The sequence below is a fragment of the Salvelinus alpinus genome, chromosome 15 (genome assembly GCF_045679555.1).
Source record: "Salvelinus alpinus chromosome 15, SLU_Salpinus.1, whole genome shotgun sequence".
Lineage (NCBI taxonomy): Eukaryota > Metazoa > Chordata > Actinopteri > Salmoniformes > Salmonidae > Salvelinus > Salvelinus alpinus.
In genome coordinates, this window is record NC_092100.1 from 54820068 (window position 1) to 54839080 (window position 19013).

Sequence of the window (19013 nt, forward strand, 5' to 3'; positions counted from 1 at the left end):
CGGACTGGTGTCATGCTCCTCAGCACGCCCGCTCTGCAGCACTCTCATCGCCACCACCTCTCTCCGGAATATTTCGTTGAGTTCCTAGTTCGACTCCCTGACGGTCTCTGGCTCATTCCTCGGCTCCACCGACCACCCCGTGTACCCCCCTCAAAAAATTGGGCTTTCTTTTGGGCTTACACTGTGGCCACGAACCCTGGTGTCGTCGCTGTCCTCTCTTCTCTCCCTGAGTCTGCTTCCACGGAAGGCTTTCGTCTCCAGCCATAATTTCCTCCCAAGTCCAGGATGTCTTCTCCTCCTTTATCTCCTCCCAAGCCCAGGATACCTTCTCTTCCCGGGCACGCTGCTTGGTGCTGTTGTGGTGGGATCTTCTGTCACGATCGTCGTGGTAATCATACTCGGACCAAGGCGCTGCATACGTAGAGTTCCACATGTTTATTAAATGAAACTCACAAAAACAATAAACAGCAAACGAAACGTGCAGCAAATGCAGTGCTCCCAGGCAACTACACAAAAACAAGATCCCACAAAACACAGTGGTGAAATGGCTGCCTAAATATGATCCCCAAACAGAGACAACGATAAACAGCTGCCTCTGATTGGAAACCATACCAGGCCAACATAGAAATAAATACACCAGATCACCCAGCCTAGTCACACCCCGACCTAACTAAAATAGAGAATAAAAAGGCTCTCTATGGTCAGGGCATGACAGTTGCGTACGGCCCAGTACATCACGAGGGCCGAACTCCCTGCCATCCACGACCTCTATACCAGGCGTTGTCAAAGGAAGGCCCTAAAACTTGTCAGACTCCAACCACCCAAGTCATAGACTGTTCTCCCTGCTACCGCACGGCAAACGGTACCGGAACGCTAAGTCTGGGACCAAAAGGCTCCTGAACAAATTCTACCCCCAAGCCACAGATTGCTAAATAGTTAACCAAATATCTACCCGGACTATCTGTATTGGCACTTTTTGCACTAACTCTTTTTGACTCTATGCACACACACTGGACTCTACCCACACACTCACACTGATATTGACACTCCAACACACACACACACACTAACACTGACACTGACACTCCAACACACACACACACACACGTCAACATGAACACAGGCACACATTCACCACATACATATTTATACACTTCCACACTCATCACATACCCTGCTGCTACTGTCTATTATCTATCCTGTTGCCTAGTCACTTTATCCCTACCTATATGTACATATCTACCTCAATTTCCTCGTACCCCTCCACATCGACTGTACCAGTACCCCATGTATATAGCCATTGCTCATTGTGTATTTATTTATTGTGTTACTATATATTATTCTATAGTTATTATCATTTTATTTTTGTATTTTGCAACGTTGGGATGGGCCCGTAATTTTAAATCTACATCTGTTGTTTACATTTACATTACATTTAAGTCATTTAGCAGACGCTCTTATCCAGAGCGACTTACAAATTGGTGCATTCACCTTATGATATCCAGTGGAACAACCACTTTACAATAGTGCATCTAACTCTTTTAAGGGGGGGGGGGTTAGAAGGATTACTTTATCCTATCCTAGGTATTCCTTAAAGAGGTGGGGTTTCAGGTGTCTCCGGAAGGTGGTGATTGACTCCGCTGACCTGGCGTCGTGAGGGAGTTTGTTCCACCATTGGGGTGCCAGAGCAGCGAACAGTTTTGACTGGGCTGAGCGGGAACTGTACTTCCTCAGAGGTAGGGAGGCGAGCAGGCCAGAGGTGGATGAACGCAGTGCCCTTGTTTGGGTGTAGGGCCTGATCAGAGCCTGAAGGTACGGAGGTGCCGTTCCCCTCACAGCTCCGTAGGCAAGCACCATGGTCTTGTAGCGGATGCGAGCTTCAACTGGAAGCCAGTGGAGAGAGCGGAGGAGCGGGGTGACGTGAGAGAACTTAGGAAAGTTGAACACCAGACGGGCTGCGGCGTTCTGGATGAGTTGTAGGGGTTTAATGGCACAGGCAGGGAGCCCAGCCAACAGCGAGTTGCAGTAATCCAGACGGGAGATGACAAGTGCCTGGATTAGGACCTGCGCCGCTTCCTGCGTGAGGCAGGGTCGTACTCTGCGAATGTTGTAGAGCATGAACCTACAGGAACGGGTCACCGCCTTGATGTTAGTTGAGAACGACAGGGTGTTGTCCAGGATCACGCCAAGGTTCTTAGCACTCTGGGAGGAGGACACAATGGAGTTGTCAACCGTGATGGCGAGATCATGGAACGGGCAGTCCTTCCCCGGGAGGAAGAGCAGCTCCGTCTTGCCGAGGTTCAGCTTGAGGTGGTGATCCGTCATCCACACTGATATGTCTGCCAGACATGCAGAGATGCGATTCACCACCTGGTTATCAGAGGGGGGAAAGGAGAAGATTAATTGTGTGTCGTCTGCATAGCAATGATAGGAGAGACCATGTGAGGATATGACAGAGCCAAGTGACTTGGTGTATAGCGAGAATAGGAGAGGGCCTAGAACAGAGCCCTGGGGGACACCAGTGGTGAGAGCACGTGGTGCGGAGACAGATTCTCGCCACGCCACCTGGTAGGAGCGACCTGTCAGGTAGGACGCAATCCAAGCGTGGGCCGCGCCGGAGATGCCCAGCTCGGAGAGGGTGGAGAGGAGGATCTGATGGTTCACAGTATCAAAGGCAGCCGATAGGTCTAGAAGGATGAGAGCAGAGGAGAGAGAGTTAGCTTTAGCAGTGCGGAGCGCCTCCGTGACACAGAGAAGAGCAGTCTCAGTTGAATGACTAGTCTTGAAACCTGACTGATTTGGATCAAGAAGGTCATTCTGAGAGAGATAGCAGGAGAGCTGGCCAAGGACGGCACGTTCAAGAGTTTTGGAGAGAAAAGAAAGAAGGGATACTGGTCTGTAGTTGTTGACATCGGAGGGATCGAGTGTAGGTTTTTTCAGAAGGGGTGCAACTCTCGCTCTCTTGAAGACGGAAGGGACGTAGCCAGCGGTCAAGGATGAGTTGATGAGCGAGGTGAGGTAAGGGAGAAGGTCTCCGGAAATGGTCTGGAGAAGAGAGGAGGGGATAGGGTCAAGCGGGCAGGTTGTTGGGCGGCCGGCCGTCACAAGACGCGAGATTTCATCTGGAGAGAGAGGGGAGAAAGAGGTCAAAGCACAGGGTAGGGCAGTGTGAGCAGAACCAGCGGTGTCGTTTGACTTAGCAAACGAGGATCGGATGTCGTCGACCTTCTTTTCAAAATGGTTGACGAAGTCATCAGCAGAGAGGGAGGAGGGGGGAGGAGGGGGAGGAGGATTCAGGAGGGAGGAGAAGGTGGCAAAGAGCTTCCTAGGGTTAGAGGCAGATGCTTGGAATTTAGAGTGGTAGAAATTGGCTTTAGCAGCAGAGACAGAAGAGGAGAATGTAGAGAGGAGGGAGTGAAAGGATGCCAGGTCCGCAGGGAGGCGAGTTTTCCTCCATTTCCGCTCGGCTGCCCGGAGCCCTGTTCTGTGAGCTCGCAATGAGTCGTCGAGCCACGGAGCAGGAGGGGAGGACCGAGCCGGCCTGGAGGATAGGGGACATAGAGAGTCAAAGGATGCAGAAAGGGAGGAGAGGAGGGTTGAGGAGGCAGAATCAGGAGATAGGTTGGAGAAGGTTTGAGCAGAGGGAAGAGATGATAGGATGGAAGAGGAGAGAGTAGCGGGGGAGAGAGAGCGAAGGTTGGGACGGCGCGATACCATCCGAGTAGGGGCAGTGTGGGAAGTGTTGGATGAGAGCGAGAGGGAAAAGGATACAAGGTAGTGGTCGGAGACTTGGAGGGGAGTTGCAATGAGATTAGTGGAAGAACAGCATCTAGTAAAGATGAGGTCAAGCGTATTGCCTGCCTTGTGAGTAGGGGGGGAAGGTGAGAGGGTGAGGTCAAAAGAGGAGAGGAGTGGAAAGAAGGAGGCAGAGAGGAATGAGTCAAAGGTAGACGTGGGGAGGTTAAAGTCACCCAGAACTGTGAGAGGTGAGCCATCCTCAGGAAAGGAACTTATCAGGGCGTCAAGCTCATTGATGAACTCTCCAAGGGAACCTGGAGGGCGATAAATGATAAGGATGTTAAGCTTGAAAGGGCTGGTAACTGTGACAGCATGGAATTCAAAGGAGGCGATAGACAGATGGGTCAGGGGAGAAAGAGAGAATGTCCACTTGGGAGAGATGAGGATCCCAGTGCCACCACCCCGCTGACCAGAAGCTCTCGGGGTGTGCGAGAACACGTGGGCAGACGAGGAGAGAGCAGTAGGAGTAGCAGTGTTATCAGTGGTAATCCATGTTTCCGTCAGTGCCAAGAAGTCGAGGGACTGGAGGGAAGCATAGGCTGAGATGAACTCTGCCTTGTTGGCCGCAGATCGGCAGTTCCAGAGGCTGCCTGAGACCTGGAACTCCACGTGGGTCGTGCGCGCTGGGACCACCAGGTTAGAGTAGCAGCGGCCACGCGGTGTGAAGCGTTTGTATGGTCTGTGCAGAGAGGAGAGAACAGGGATAGACAGACACATAGTTGACAGGCTACAGAAGAGGCTACGCTAATGCAAAGGAGATTGGAATGACAAGTGAACTACACGTCTCGAATGTTCAGAAAGTTAAGCTTACGTTGCAAAAAATCTTATTGACTAAAATGATATAGTACTGCTGGCTGGTGAAATAGGCTAGCTAGCAGTGGCTGCGTTGTTGACTTTGTTTGAAAGTGTAGCTGGCTAGGTAACCTCTAACTGGCTAGGTAACCTCGACAATTACTCTAGACTACACAATTATCTTGGATACAAAGACGGCTATGTAGCCAGCTAAGATCAAACAAATCAAACTGTTGTACTGTAATGAAATGAAATGTAATACTACCTGTAATACTACCTGTGGAGCAAAGCGGAATGCAACTACTCGCTCCAAACCAAACCGGAAGTGCGTATCGTAGAGGGAGAGACAATAGAAGTGTTGTTTCTTGTATTATTGTCTTTTGTGTCTTTAGAGGACTGCTTCACCTTAATGTCCCCTTTCCCTTTTCTTCTGTCCTTATTTTGTCCCACTTTGTCCCTTCTTTGTCCCTTCTTCTCTTCTGCCAACTAGACACTCCTTGTTAGCTAGCTAGCTTCTTTCAGGAATGTCCCTAGCAACTGCCTAGCAACAGGTAAACAACTTAGCTAGCTAAGAAAACAGTATAATTTTATGAAAAATTGTTACTTTTTCAAAAGCCTTTCTTCTTTGTTTGCTGCTTGTTTGGTCTCCTATTCAGTTTGCAGTTTTCTTTTGATTTTTTTTCGATGTACTTTACTCTAAAAAAACATTTAAATTTCAATATTTGTAGGAGCTCATCTTTTCAGCTGCTGCTGCTTAATTCGGAACTCCGGAACACGGTTTACGAAGCCTGTGACAATTCAAATGCAAATTGATTTGGAAGATGAGCATAAAGCAGCAAGGCAAATGATAGCTGTGATAGGAGAAAACTGAGGATGGATCATCAACATTGTAGTTACTCCACAGTTGTAGTGACTCCAGAATTGTTAGATTACTTGTTAGGTATTGCTGCACTGTCGGAACTAGAAGCACAAGCACTTCGCTACACTCGCTATAACATCTGCTAACCATGTGTATGTGACAAATAACATTTGATTTGACTTGGTTTTGACAATACTAACCTAATTGACAGAGTGAAAAGAAGGAAACCTGTACAGAATACAAATATTCCAAAACATGCATCCTGTTTGCAACAAGGCACTAAAGTAATACTGCAAAAGCTGTGGCAAAGCAAATCCCTTTGGGTCCTGAATACAAAGTGTTATGTTTGGGGCAAATCCAACACAACACTTTACTGAGTACCACTCTCCATATTTTCAACCATATCAGTGGCTGCATTATGTTATGGGTATGCTTTTTCCGAGCTAAGCACAGGCAAAACCAGGTTCAGTCTGCTTTCCACCAGACACAGGGAGATTAATTCACCTTTCAGCAGGACAAGAACCTAAAACACAAATCTACATCTAAATCTACACTGGAGTTGCTTACCAAGAAGACAGGGAATGTTCCCGAGTGGCCGAGTTAAAGTTTTGACTTAAATCTACTTGAAAATCTATGGCGAGACCTGAAAATGGTTGTTTAGCAATGATCATCAACCAAGAATTTTGAAAAGAATAAAGGGCAAATGTTGCACAATTTAGGTGTGGAAATGTCTTAGAGACAAACCCAGAAAGACTCACAGCTGTAATTTCTGTCAAAAGTGCTTCTACAAAGTATTGACTCAGGGGTGTGAACAGTGGCAATTTAGCATGTACATCCTGGTGGGGCAAACCATTTTGGGGGGAGGGGTGAATGCCAGCAAAGCCACAATATAACAAAACACAACACTAAACAATACATTAATTGCACTATAACGGTGACAAACGGTGCCCACAAACTGTTAGGGCCTACATAAAGCTGTCACAACTGCAGTCCCAACATCTTTCCACTGCTGCTGACAGTGAAACATTCAGCCTCATTCAGCCTAATTTACAGTCTTTAAAAAAACATAGCTGATATGGCTGACTTGTTTAAACAAATGTGGTTTCTACTTACAATTGAGATGTACAAACTATGGCATAAGGGGACGACAAGCGGATAAGAGGCGATCCATGATTTCGATTAAGACATTAATGAGCGAGCTATGACAGACATAGTCAATATAACTATTCGTTAAGCACTTTTGAAATGTACAGCGACAGAAGTCAGAACATGGGCTGTTCTTACAAGTCAGAACCATAGGATAAATAAAGGGGGCATATTAGCAGACAATTAACCTCTTACAATATTCAATGGTTACCTTTCCCGAAAACAGTTTTTACTGTAGGCTACATGTGCACCACCAAGTCAGAACAGTAGGCGAAATTAAGAGGCAAAAATAGACCAAATTATTAGGTTGAGGCACGTGGGCTACTAACAGCTTACTACACAACATACACTTAGTATTACTTTCTTAGCTACAGTATACATATCTCCCTGGCATATTACATAATTTATGCAGCAGCATACAATACATTTCTGGACTCACCTTGTTGTGCTGTGCTCACTTGAACAGGAAGGTGGCGCGGCGGTCCAAATTTTGTCATCAAACTTTAACATCAAAGTCTGGCATTTTCTGGATTTTTAGTGCTTTCAAGACAACTGGGAACTCAGGAAAAAATGATGACGTCAGTGATCTTCAGGTCGTAGCTCTAGAAAGAGGCCAGAGTTCCCGACTTACAATTCCGAGTTGGATGACCATTCAAAACGTATTTTCCCAGTCAAAGCAATTTTTTCCCGAGTTCACAGTTGTCTTGAACTCACTGAAGTCAGATTTCCCAGTTCCAAGTTAACAGTTGTTTTGAGCACAAAGTAAATCATGGCCAATGTTGAATGTTTATAATTTTCAGCTTGGAAAAGAGACCCTTAAACCCAGAATTGGGACTACACACCCACTCCACTGAATAGCAGGCTAGTGATTGCTTTGAAATGCTTTCAGTTAGCCACTGATTCCTTCCAAACCACTCATTGTTGAATTTGCGATTTCCAACTCGTTTTGTAATGTTTATGTCCAATGGCCGATGAGCACTGATATGTTTCATCTATAATTTCTCTTCATTATTTCTCTTCATATGACAAGGATTAAAAAGGATTTGCCAGTAGATTGTCTACTTGATTCATGATGATGACTGCTAGCTAAGATTTTGAAAGTATGATGTTGTCCAATCAAAGCTACTGTAGATATAACGTGATTTGATGTAATTTTATTTGGGGCCAATGACCTTGAGCCTTCTTGGACGGCCACTTCTAATGTAACTCTATGGCAGCAACCAAGGGGCTTGAATAACTTTTGAGCTCTACCCTTAGATTTGGCAGTGAGGTAGTGTCCCCATGAGTGACAGAACACTGAGGCAATCATGGCGCAAATAGAGAGCATCGCCACTGGGTGTGAATACTTCTATAAATGAGATACTTCCGTATTTGATTTACAATACATTTGGGTGAAAACATACATACATATATATATATATATATATATATATATATATATATATATATATATATATATAAGTAATCTGTCTGTAAACATTTGTTGGAAAAATTACTTGTAAATTACCAGTAGCTTTGCAACCCTAACCGTGACACAGGCTGGTCGGTGCTGGTGGGTGGTGGTCGACCGGCCGCCCTGCATACAGCCTCCAAAGTAGGGTTAGTGTTTAGGAATGAGACCCTTCAATGGGCATTGAAATGGCAAGATGCCAAGAGAAAAAATGTAAATAAAAAGTGTTCAATAAAAAAGTATTCTCGTGGCTATGGGGCCATCTTACAACAGCTCAGTGAAAAGACTGACTCAGAACATAGGACCACAGGTGGACAGGGAAACATCATGTCCGAGAGCGAGAGAGAGAGCGAGAGCGAGAGCGAGAGCGAGAGAGCGAGAGAGAGAGCGAGCGAGAGCCTTGGTTGACCCTTACTTGTCCATTCAACATTTAGAGCACTCTGTGACACTAAAGGCGTCCACATGCTTCCCAGCCGAAACAATTCAGTAGATTTGTGCATGTATTATATATTTCAATTTTTAAAGCCAACATCACAGCGTACAGGTGGGTGAAATCCGATAATAAACAGTATATTGCACTCATCTGTATTATAATGCAGGAATACACAACAGAATATCCTCCAGGCCTACGCTAATTTAACATTGTAGCATTGACCTCACCTACAGTACACCTGCCTTCCAATTGATTCCCATCCATGTGTTTAGTGTTGACTGGATGAAAGGATGGATGGAGGGACGGACGGATAGAGATAATGGATAGAGGAGGGATGAACGGTATCATGGTGCCCAGCACAACAAGCCACTTAACGCTGTTCCGTTTACTGGATTGGATTAGCCTTCCTCTGAGGGATCACATTAATTATAGTGATCCACATATACCTAGCTAAACAGATGTGTTCAACAGCATGGACTCAACATAAGGGTTGGAGTTGATTCCATTTCAATTCAGTAAGTTCAGGGAGTACATTGGAATTGGAGTTGACTTCCTGAAGTCAATGGAGTTGACTTCCTGAATCAAGAGGGCTACTGACTCAATGTTCATCTACTAAGATCAATGACAGTAAGGGGGATATAATGAAGTTCATAGGAAATACAGTGTCTTGGTGTACGGTCTATCTGAGATTTCTCTTCTTTATTTTCCTTTTTTAGGACACTTTTAGGCTCATTTCTTTTCACTCTTTCAAGTATAGCATATTCACATAAAACATGTTAAATGTGAGTAGTAGGTGTCCCGGGTGAACTCTATATCTATGACCATATACTGTAAATAAATTAAGAAGTTCTATTTCTATGGTCCAGACTCTCTAGTATGCCTCAGTCCTAAACAATAGGAGTCAAATGTATAGAAAGTCTTTGCTATTAGATATTATGGGTATGAAATGGACCTCCGTCACAGTGGTGCGTTTCACCAATGCATGGCTTTAACATTTAGACTCTTATTTCTTGTCTCTTTCTCTCTTATGTCGTTCTTTAGTCAGCCATTTGGAATGAAGTGATTCACCAAAGCTGTCTCCGACATGCGCTGGTCGCTGCCGCCAATACTCTTGTTACTTTCCGATGGAAATTCACAGTTTAAGCCTAAAATCCAAACTATATAGTAAAAACAGAATAATAAAATGAGATGATTTTTTAAAATTGAACCTTTATTTAACTAGGCAAGTCAGATCAGAACAAATGCTTATTTTACAAGGTCGGCCTACACCGGCCAAACCCTCCCCTGACCCGGACGACGCTGTGCCAAATGTGCGCCTCCCTATGGGACTCCTGATCACGGCCGGTTGTGATACAGCCCAGGATCGAACCAGGGTCTGTAGTGACGCCTCTAGCACTGAGATGCAGTGCCTTAGACCACTTCGCCACTTGGGAGCCCTCCAAATAGGATGAGATAGAATAGGATGAAAACAAACTCAAATGGTCTAGGACCGGGCAATACTGTAAAGCAGACAAATAGCACATTGTACTTTGGCTATTTTTCAATCTGTTCAGGCCAAGGACAAACAACTCACAAACAATCACCAATCTCATGAGAAAACTGGAACGTAAAAAGTCTCGCAAACTTTTGCTATGCTTTTGCAATAGCTCCATACTTCGAGTAAATATTTTTTTTAAAAGGTAATAGTTTATTGGAACAGCATTGTACATGACTTGAAAAAGGCATACCACAGCTCTATTACACACAGCAAAAGCAGAAGACACGGTCAAAGTGACAGTGAGTGTCTAGCATGGACACTTGGAGGAGTGGTAGGGAGGGGTACATGGGGAGAACAAAATTGCCCTCAGCCTCCAGCAGGTTTATTGTTCCTTTCATCAAAGAAAAAGCCAGAGAAAGCCATATTTACGCCAGACAGTCTATATTAGAATGGTGCGCCCCGGTGAGACAGAGAGCAAGCTCCGGTCACTGCCTCTTCCATTTCTCACCCCAGCCTGGCCCTCTCGTCCGCCATATCACCCTTCTCACCCTTCTCACCGCCACTACATAACATCCGTTAGAATAACCTTAAAGACCCAATCTGTGACATATACAGCTGTCGTTATCATTTAAATCCTTGTTTGAGAGTGGTTACACTTCTGTAGCAGCCCTATCCCTCAGCTTTATAGCAAACCAAGTGGTGGAGCTGCCATTTTGTTGTTTTTCAAAGTAAGGAGTGAGCCTTTAACCGGAATCAATGGGGCATCCTGTTTGTTTATTAGCCTCTTAAGAAATAGACATTTAAACAGTAATGACCACAGTAAACACGAGTTTATTCATTGCCCTCAAAGTGGACCAAAAGGAAAAGTCAATAGAATGCACAGGCAATAATGAAGATACGGACATCCTAAAGATGTTAACAAATGAAAAGGGACTACATGTTTGGTTCTATTTACACCAAGAACTACCAATCAGAGGGTGGAGGATTTAAGTTTGTGAAGTCGTAAACCAATGAAACCACAGACAGCGGGAATCCCTATTCAATATCTAGAGCACTTTTGACCAGGTCCCACAGTGCTCTGGTCAAAGTAGTGCACTATGTAGGGAATAGGGTGCCATTTGGGACGCACCCTGGGGGTCTCCCTCCCTGCTACACTTCCAAGTCTACATCAAAGTGTGGATGTTTGAGATAGGGTGAGGGAAAACTTGGTAAATTCATGCAATCACTTGTATCTTCAAAAAACAAACTAATGCAAGTGTCATGCATTGTGCCCTACTGGATTGTTTGGTTGTTAAAATCATACATTTTGGAAAGCCGTTAACAAACTGTGATAGTTTGGTTTGGATGATCTAAAACACCCGATAAGTGTGAATGCTTCCAGGATGATGTTGACACAAAGGTTGATAGAACCATAGAACCCATCAGTCCCGTTACCCAAGAGGCATTGGGGACCAGGCCAGGGGTTGGCGGAGTAGTTTGCATGGTCCTGTGTGCCTGTGGCCCTGAGGCTCAGTTGGTAAGACGCTATAAACACCAACTGGCTGTGGGTTCAGTTCCCGCAGGGATCCCATAGGCCTACACACACTAAAAACGACTGTCTTCAGCATGAAGTCGCTTTGGAGGAGGTGAGGTGGGAGGTGTTGTTATTTCTCTGTGTAACGCTTGTCGTGGGTGGAAGAAGAGGAGGACCAATGCGCAGCGTGGTAAGTGTCCATATTGTTTTAATACGAATAATGAACACTGAACAAAAACAATAAAATGACAAACGAACACTCCTGTCCGGTGAAACAAAACACAGAACAGAAAATAATCACCCACAAAACACAGTGAAAAACAGGCTACCTAAATATGGCTCCCAATCAGAGACAACGACTGACACCTGCCTCTGATTGAGAACCATACTAGGCCAAACACATAGAAATAGAACAACAGAACAAAACATGGAAAAACAACATAGAATGCCCACCCCAACTCACGCGCTGACCAAACTAAAATAAAGACATAAAAAAGGAACTAAGGTCAGAACGTGACACTCTGTCAGTGAACGATGGTGGAGGCATTCTATCTGTAAACCAGTGGTACCCGGGGAAGCAGTCAGATTAGGGAAGCGCAGTGCTGCTATCACTCTCTCCCAGGGTTGGGTTTGGGTATATATAATGGGTTAATCCCGTGGTAGTTTGACTCGGGCGCCAAATGGTTAATGGGATTTTAACATTGAAGACGAGCATGGTAAATCCAACCCTCATGTTGTGGACCTATTCTACTCTGTTTATTAATTACAGTAGCTATCAGGGAACGAGTGCCAATGTTTAAGCATATCGGAAATAGAAATCACACGAAATCTTGGACATAAATTGAAACATACTGTATACACACATAAATAAATGTTTTATATTTATGTATTAAATATCTCTGTACTTCTCAGCTTGAGAAGTTTTGGTCCAGATACAGAATAAGCAGACGTATCAACTCTAATCCATGGATCGGAATAGTGCACTCTACTCTGGAAGTATGTGTTGAAAGTAATAGATCCATGTACCACAAATTAAACTGGAGAGCACTGTGCCTCAAACATCTGATGAGTTGTGTTCCCGGGGTGAACAAAACGGCGCATCTCCAGTTACCACAGAAAGGCGTGTACTGGGTACCACGTCCTTTTTACAACCAGAAAGAAAAGAGATCCAGTGTCTCCTTTCCCTGGGACCCATCTCACCTTAACCTTGTGGAGCTCGGGAACATGAGTAGGACAGAGGATGGCAAATACTAGCAACACTGAGGCAGATTCAAAGTCAGGGTTTGACCTTACAACAGCGTAGGGGAGAGGAGGGTGAGATAGGCTTGCGTTAAAAATGGCACCCTATTCCCAATATAGTGCACTATATTTTGATCAGGGCCCATAGTCAAAAGTAGTGCACCACATAGGAAATAGGGTGCCATTTGGGACACACCCAGTGAGTAATGAATATTCCACTAGGAGGACTCCAGAGGGCTATCGTCTGGTGTTCTATCTCTTAAGAACACCAGACGATAGCCCACTGGTGTTCCATCTCTTAAGATAAAAAAAAAGAGAGAGAGAGAGAGAGAGCGAGAGCGAGAGCGAGAGCGAGAGCGAGAGCGAGAGCGAGAGCGAGAGCGAGAGCGAGAGAGAGAGAGAGAGAGAGAGAGAGAGAGAGAGAGAGAGAGAGAGAGAGAGAGAGAGCGAGAGAGAGAGAGAGAGAGAGAGAGAGAGAGAGAGAGAGAGAGGTAGATGGAGATCAGAAAGTAATCTGCTCTCAGGGAGGTGATTGGTCCTTTATCTGAGCAGCTCAGCTATAAACTCTGGATATCATCCACTAAAAATATTGCATGTATGGGAAATGGAACCAATTTAAATATCCTAGGCTTAGATATCTTTCAATCCCCACCATTCAATCATGTAAATTAGAATTTTTCATGAAAAAAAGACCTATTCTCCGTTGCATAAAATCCATGGATTAAACATAAGATTTTTTTAACTGAGACCAGCCATAGAAGAGACAGGACAAAATCTCCAGTAGCACCTTGAGCTCTCCTCGTCCGCAATTCAATCTATTATTCTACAGGAAATTTGATGAAAGCTCTGGTGAATATATGAGGATTTTTGTTTCAACGACTCTGCTCTGTTCCCCTCGACACACCCGTTAAATATCAAATCAAACCATTGAAGAGCAGACTTCAAAACCAGCTATATGAAGTCTCACTTTTCCCACTCAAAGAGCTATCCCAACTACATAAACTCCCCTTCAATGACGCACCATCACAAAAATGGACAAAAAAACAGAAATCCTGAGTGTTGCATTTGTCCTCACGAGGTGGTGTGTAGGCAGCGTGCGCTCCGTCACCCAGCTAGCCCTTTGAGTAACATGTCTGCTTACGGTAGCTTCTCTCAAAGAGAACTATGGGCCCATATTCACAAAGGGTCTCAATTGCTGATATAGGATCAGTTTTGCCTTTTAGATTATAATGAATACAACTCTATGGACAAGGGTAACTGATCCAAGATCAGCAATCCTATTTTGAGATGCTTTTTGAATACGGTCGTGTGTCATTTGTCCTGTGGGGCCAGGGAGCTAGGCCGGAGGCTCCAAACCAGACAACCTCGAACGGTACGTTGTTCATTAGATCTGGACTCCTTTCAACCTCAGCCAACACTCAAATACCACAGCTAACCAATGGTTGGTTGGTCCACTAACGGGACCAAAAACCATGGCCTATTTAATAACTGACTCGTATTGACTGTGAGAGCCTTCTAATCTCATTGTTCTTTTCAGCACAGTTCCAGCAACTATGGTGGATTCGAAACCAGACCACCTCAGTACAGCTTGGCTTGGCTCAGTAGTCTGAAAAGTCTTCAAGGCACCCTCCCCTTCTATCTCCAGTTCATCTCTTACCCAGAATTGACCGGTTCTCCGAACTCTAAAAATATAGATCAGATCACCAGGACACATTCAAAGACCTGCAAGCACACAGACAAGACAGACAGACCAGACCAGACAGACAGACCAGACAGACAAGCTCTCTGGTGCCCCAGACAGACCTCTCAGCCACACTGGCCGTTTGATTGGGTTATCAAGCCCAGCCAGCCTCTGAGGTGGCTGATAAATGAAGTCACGATTCATCCCTCCATCCTCTTCACTGCTGGGGCTAGAAGCGGGAATTGCCTCGGTGACAATGACATTCTTTCAGAGCCACCAAAGAGCAAGTCGAGCTCTGAGTCAGAGAAGCAGGGAAGGAGGGGGGACTACAGACAGAGGAAAGAGATTACACTGATTTCTATTCCACTGTAGAGTGTTTGATCTTAAATTGCTCTGGCATAGGAATGTATTCCCGTCAACTCGCTGTGTCGCTGTGGCTGTTGTCCTCTCGGTGCCGATTATCTTTTAGTCTTTTATTCATGCGGTGGTTTTCTCACGCAAAGTGGCCCGTTTTGTGGGAGATAAAGATAAAGAGAGAAGACGAAGGATATAGAGGAAGTATGCGGAACAGACAAAAACGTTTGAACCTCTATTATAAACATAAATGCTAGGCTAGAGGTCACTTGTATACAGCCTTAGTACTGTGAACTTTCCAAAAAACAAATAATCGAAATGACGTCCCAAATCCTGATGTGCGGATTACAAGTCATCGAAACACAGTATTAATCACGTAAGTGTAATATAATGAGGTGACGAGTACATCCCAATTACTGTACGCGTTGTGGGAGTATTGAGATTACACGTAGGGTTATTAATACGTCAAGCTGTAAACAAGTCTCTCAGGGAAAATTCAAAACAACATTCCCGATGCCAGCTCTGCACCGCTCTCTCCACTTCATTGTCTTCTTACCCATTCCCTTCTTCCAAGTCACTAACTGCTATACGGGCTTGGAGTTGGTAGGGATTGGTTTGGTACATGTCCAATATGTTTTAAATTAGAAAAACTAATCAAAATGGGAACATAGGGATGAAATTAACTAAGCAGCAGTCCTCTCAGAGTAATAACAACATTCCTGATGACAGCTCTACCCCCAACTCCTTCCCTTACCGGTACTTACTGTGGCAGCACCCTCGCCTGAGAGATGAAAAATTATCCATAGCTGACAGAGTGCATTAGACTCTCAGCAAACATGGCTAATACTCATTGTTCTGACGCTGGAGCTGATTAATCTGTTTGAATGTCCCTCAACATGTGACCTGGGGATCAGAGCGCCCGATTGGGCGTTACCAAGAAAGGGGCAGTGGGTTTACTGGGGGACTACTTTTAGGATTCTACTTCGTTTTTGACCTCAATCTTCTATAATCATTTTGAAGCCATAGACAAACAAAGATTATGGTGGTGTATAGATTATGCTTTTAAACAACGCGTCACACAGGCAGGGAGGAGAACAACAGAAAAACACCAACCAGAGGCAGCATTGTTTTTTGTTGTAAAGAAATCTCAAAAGGGACATGGATTGGAACATTTATCTGGGGCTGAACGGAGATGGAGGAAGGGAAAATCTCTGATAGATTCGCAGTAGGATTTGTTTACCATCCCATTTCTTTGTCTCGTCCCCCAAGGGGAGAATTTTCCCAGGATTCCCGTGGCTGTGTTTGGGGTTTTAAGGGATGAAAAAAGGCGGAAGGAAGAAAATCTCATTGGTTTCAGCATCTATCTAGTGCCACAGAAACAGGGAAAGAGAGCCAAGCTGTCATCCCAGTTGGATTAAGAGTCCTTCGGTAGTGGATGCTGAGCTGGTGACATGGTCCCTAACCATGGAGCGGGGACTAGGGGGGGTGGAGACGGGGGGTTTGGGGGGGGTTGAGACGGCAGCGGTATTAGGGAACGAGGACCTAAATGAGCCACAAGGTTCAGTCGGCCTCCTGAACCATAGAAAAGCCCCTTTGTCACCTTTATTCATGTGCTGACAGCTAGGTGTCTACCTTCATCCGGTTAAATCAATCCCTGTTGCATGTGATGGGTCTAGAAGAATGAAACTAACCTTCTTATTTAACCTTTATTTCACCAGGTTATCCTCATGAGGTCAGCTATTGGAAAATACCTATTTGTCAAGGGATGAAGCTGCGCTAAGCTCTCACTCTGCTGCATATAACACATACTGTAACTCCACACGTGTGCCACTACACCATAGTTTATATACAGTGGTGACATAACATCCATTTCACGCTGCAATATGTAACTTTTTTTGGAGCACCGACCAAATTGACATAGAAATGTGAATTATAGATCTGTCACTCTCATTGAGAAAACCTCTAAGAAGTGGTAGATCTGTTCTAGGTGCGCTATTGCTATGCTTCCTGTGCAGAGTTTCATTTTTGCGTCTTTTACTTTCGGTTTTGTACACCACTATTGGATATAAAACACTCTGAAGTTTCTAAAACTGTTTGAATGATGTCTGTGAGTATAACAGAACTCATATGGGTGGCAAAAACCTGAGAAAAAATCCAAACAGGAAGTGAGAATTCTGAGACTGGTCAATGTTCAACTCATCGCCGATTCAATTCCCTGCAAGATATGGATCTGTTTGCACTTCCTACGCCTTCCACTAGATGTCAACAGTCTGTAGAACGTGGAATGAAGCCTCTAGTGTGATGTGGGGCCGGATGGTAGCTATTTGAGTCAGTGGTCTGGCAGAGTGCCAGTTCCTGGTCATGCGCTTTCCTCATGATATCAGCTTCAGAAACTGAAAAATATATATTTTTTGTTTGTGGAAAATATATTTCACAGCGGTTTAGATGGTATGATGAGTCTTTACACCATACTTAAACACATAAACAGAAATCAAATCAAATTGTACTTGTCACATGCGCTGAATACAACAAGTGTAGACCTTACCGTGAAATGCTTACTCACAAGCCCTTAACCAACAGTGCAGTTCAAGAAGAGTTAAGAAAATATATACAAAATATATACAAATAAAATAAAGTTACAAATAATAAAAAGTAACACAATAACATAACGAGGCTACATACAGGGGGTACCGGTACCGAGTCAGTGTGCGGGGGTACAGGTTAGAGGTCAATTGTATATGTAGGTAGGGGTGAAGTGACTATGCATAGATAGACTATGCATAGAGTAAACAGAGAGTAGCAGCAATGTACAAAACAAATGGGGGGGGGGGGGGTCAATGTAATAGTCGCGTGGCCATTTGATTAATTGTTCCGCAGTCTTATGGCTTGGGGGTAGAAGCTGTTTAGAAGCCTCTTGGACCTAGACTTGGTGCTCCAGTACCGCTTGCCGTGCGGTAGCAGAGAAAACAGTCTATGACTTGGGTGACTTGAGTCTCTGACTCAAGGCTTTCAAGGCTTTGTCGTGCCCTCTTCATGACTGTCTTGGTGTGTTTGGACCATGATAGATCTTTGGTGATGTGGACACAAAGGAACTTGAAACTCTCGACCTGCTCCACTACAGCCCCGTTGATGTTAATAGGGGCCTGTTCGGCCGCCTTTTCCTGTAGTCCACAATCATCTTCTTCGTCTTTATCACATTGAGGGAGAGGTTGTTATCCTGGCACCACACTGCCAGTTCTCTGACCTCTTCCCTATAGGCTGTCTCATCGTTGTCGGTGATCAGGCCTACCACTGTTGTGTCGTCAGCAAACTTAATGATGGTGTTGGAGTCATGTTTGACCACGCAGTCGTGGGTGAACAGGGAGTACAGGAGGGGACTAAGTACACACCCCTGAGGGGCCCCAGTGTTGAGGATCAGCGTGGCAGACGTGTTGTTGCCTACCCTTACCACCTGGGGGCGGCCCGTCAGGAAGTCCAGGATCCAGTTGCAGAGGGAGGTGTTTAGTCCCAGGGTCCTTAGCTTAGTGATGAGCTTCTTGGGCACTATGGTGTTGAACGCTGAGCTGTAGTCAATGAACAGCATTCTCACATCCTTTTGTCCAGGTGGGAAAGGGCAGTATGGAGTGCGATTGAGATTACATCATCTGTGGATCTGTTGGGGCGGTATGCGAATTGGAGTGGGTCCAGGGTATCCGGGAGGATGCTGTTGATGTGAGCCATGACCAGCCTTTCAAAGAACTTCATGGCTACTGAGTGCTATGGGGCGGAAATCATTTAGGCAGGTTATCTTCGCTTCCTTGGGCACAGGGACTATGGTGATCTGCATGAAACATGTAGGTATTACAAATCAAATCAAATCAAATCAAATTTTATTAGTCACATACACATGGTTAGCAGATGTTAATGCGAGTGTAGCGAAATGCTTGTGCTTCTAGTTCCGACAATGCAGTAATAACCAACAAGTAATCTAACCTAACAATTCCACAACTACTACCTTATACACACACACAAGTGTAAAGGGATGAAGAATATGTACATAAAGATATATGAATGAGTGGTGGTACAGAACGGCATGGCAAGATGCAGTAGATGGTATAGAGTACGGTATATACATATGAGATGAGTACTGTAGGGTATGTAAACATAAAGTGGCATAGTTTAAAGTGGCTAGTGGTACATGTATTACATAAAGATGGCAAGATGCAGTAGATGATATAGAGTACAGTATATACATATGAGATGGGTAATGTAGGGTATGTAAACATTATATT

At 44.7% G+C, this 19013-nt stretch overlaps 1 protein-coding gene across 16 annotated transcripts in view; it reads right to left on the reverse strand.

Annotated features, from left to right (window-relative positions):
• Positions 1-19013, reverse strand: part of LOC139540350 (neuronal cell adhesion molecule-like) — a 114228-nt gene that overhangs the window by 87291 nt on the left and 7924 nt on the right. The gene's annotated exons all lie outside the window — the stretch shown is intronic.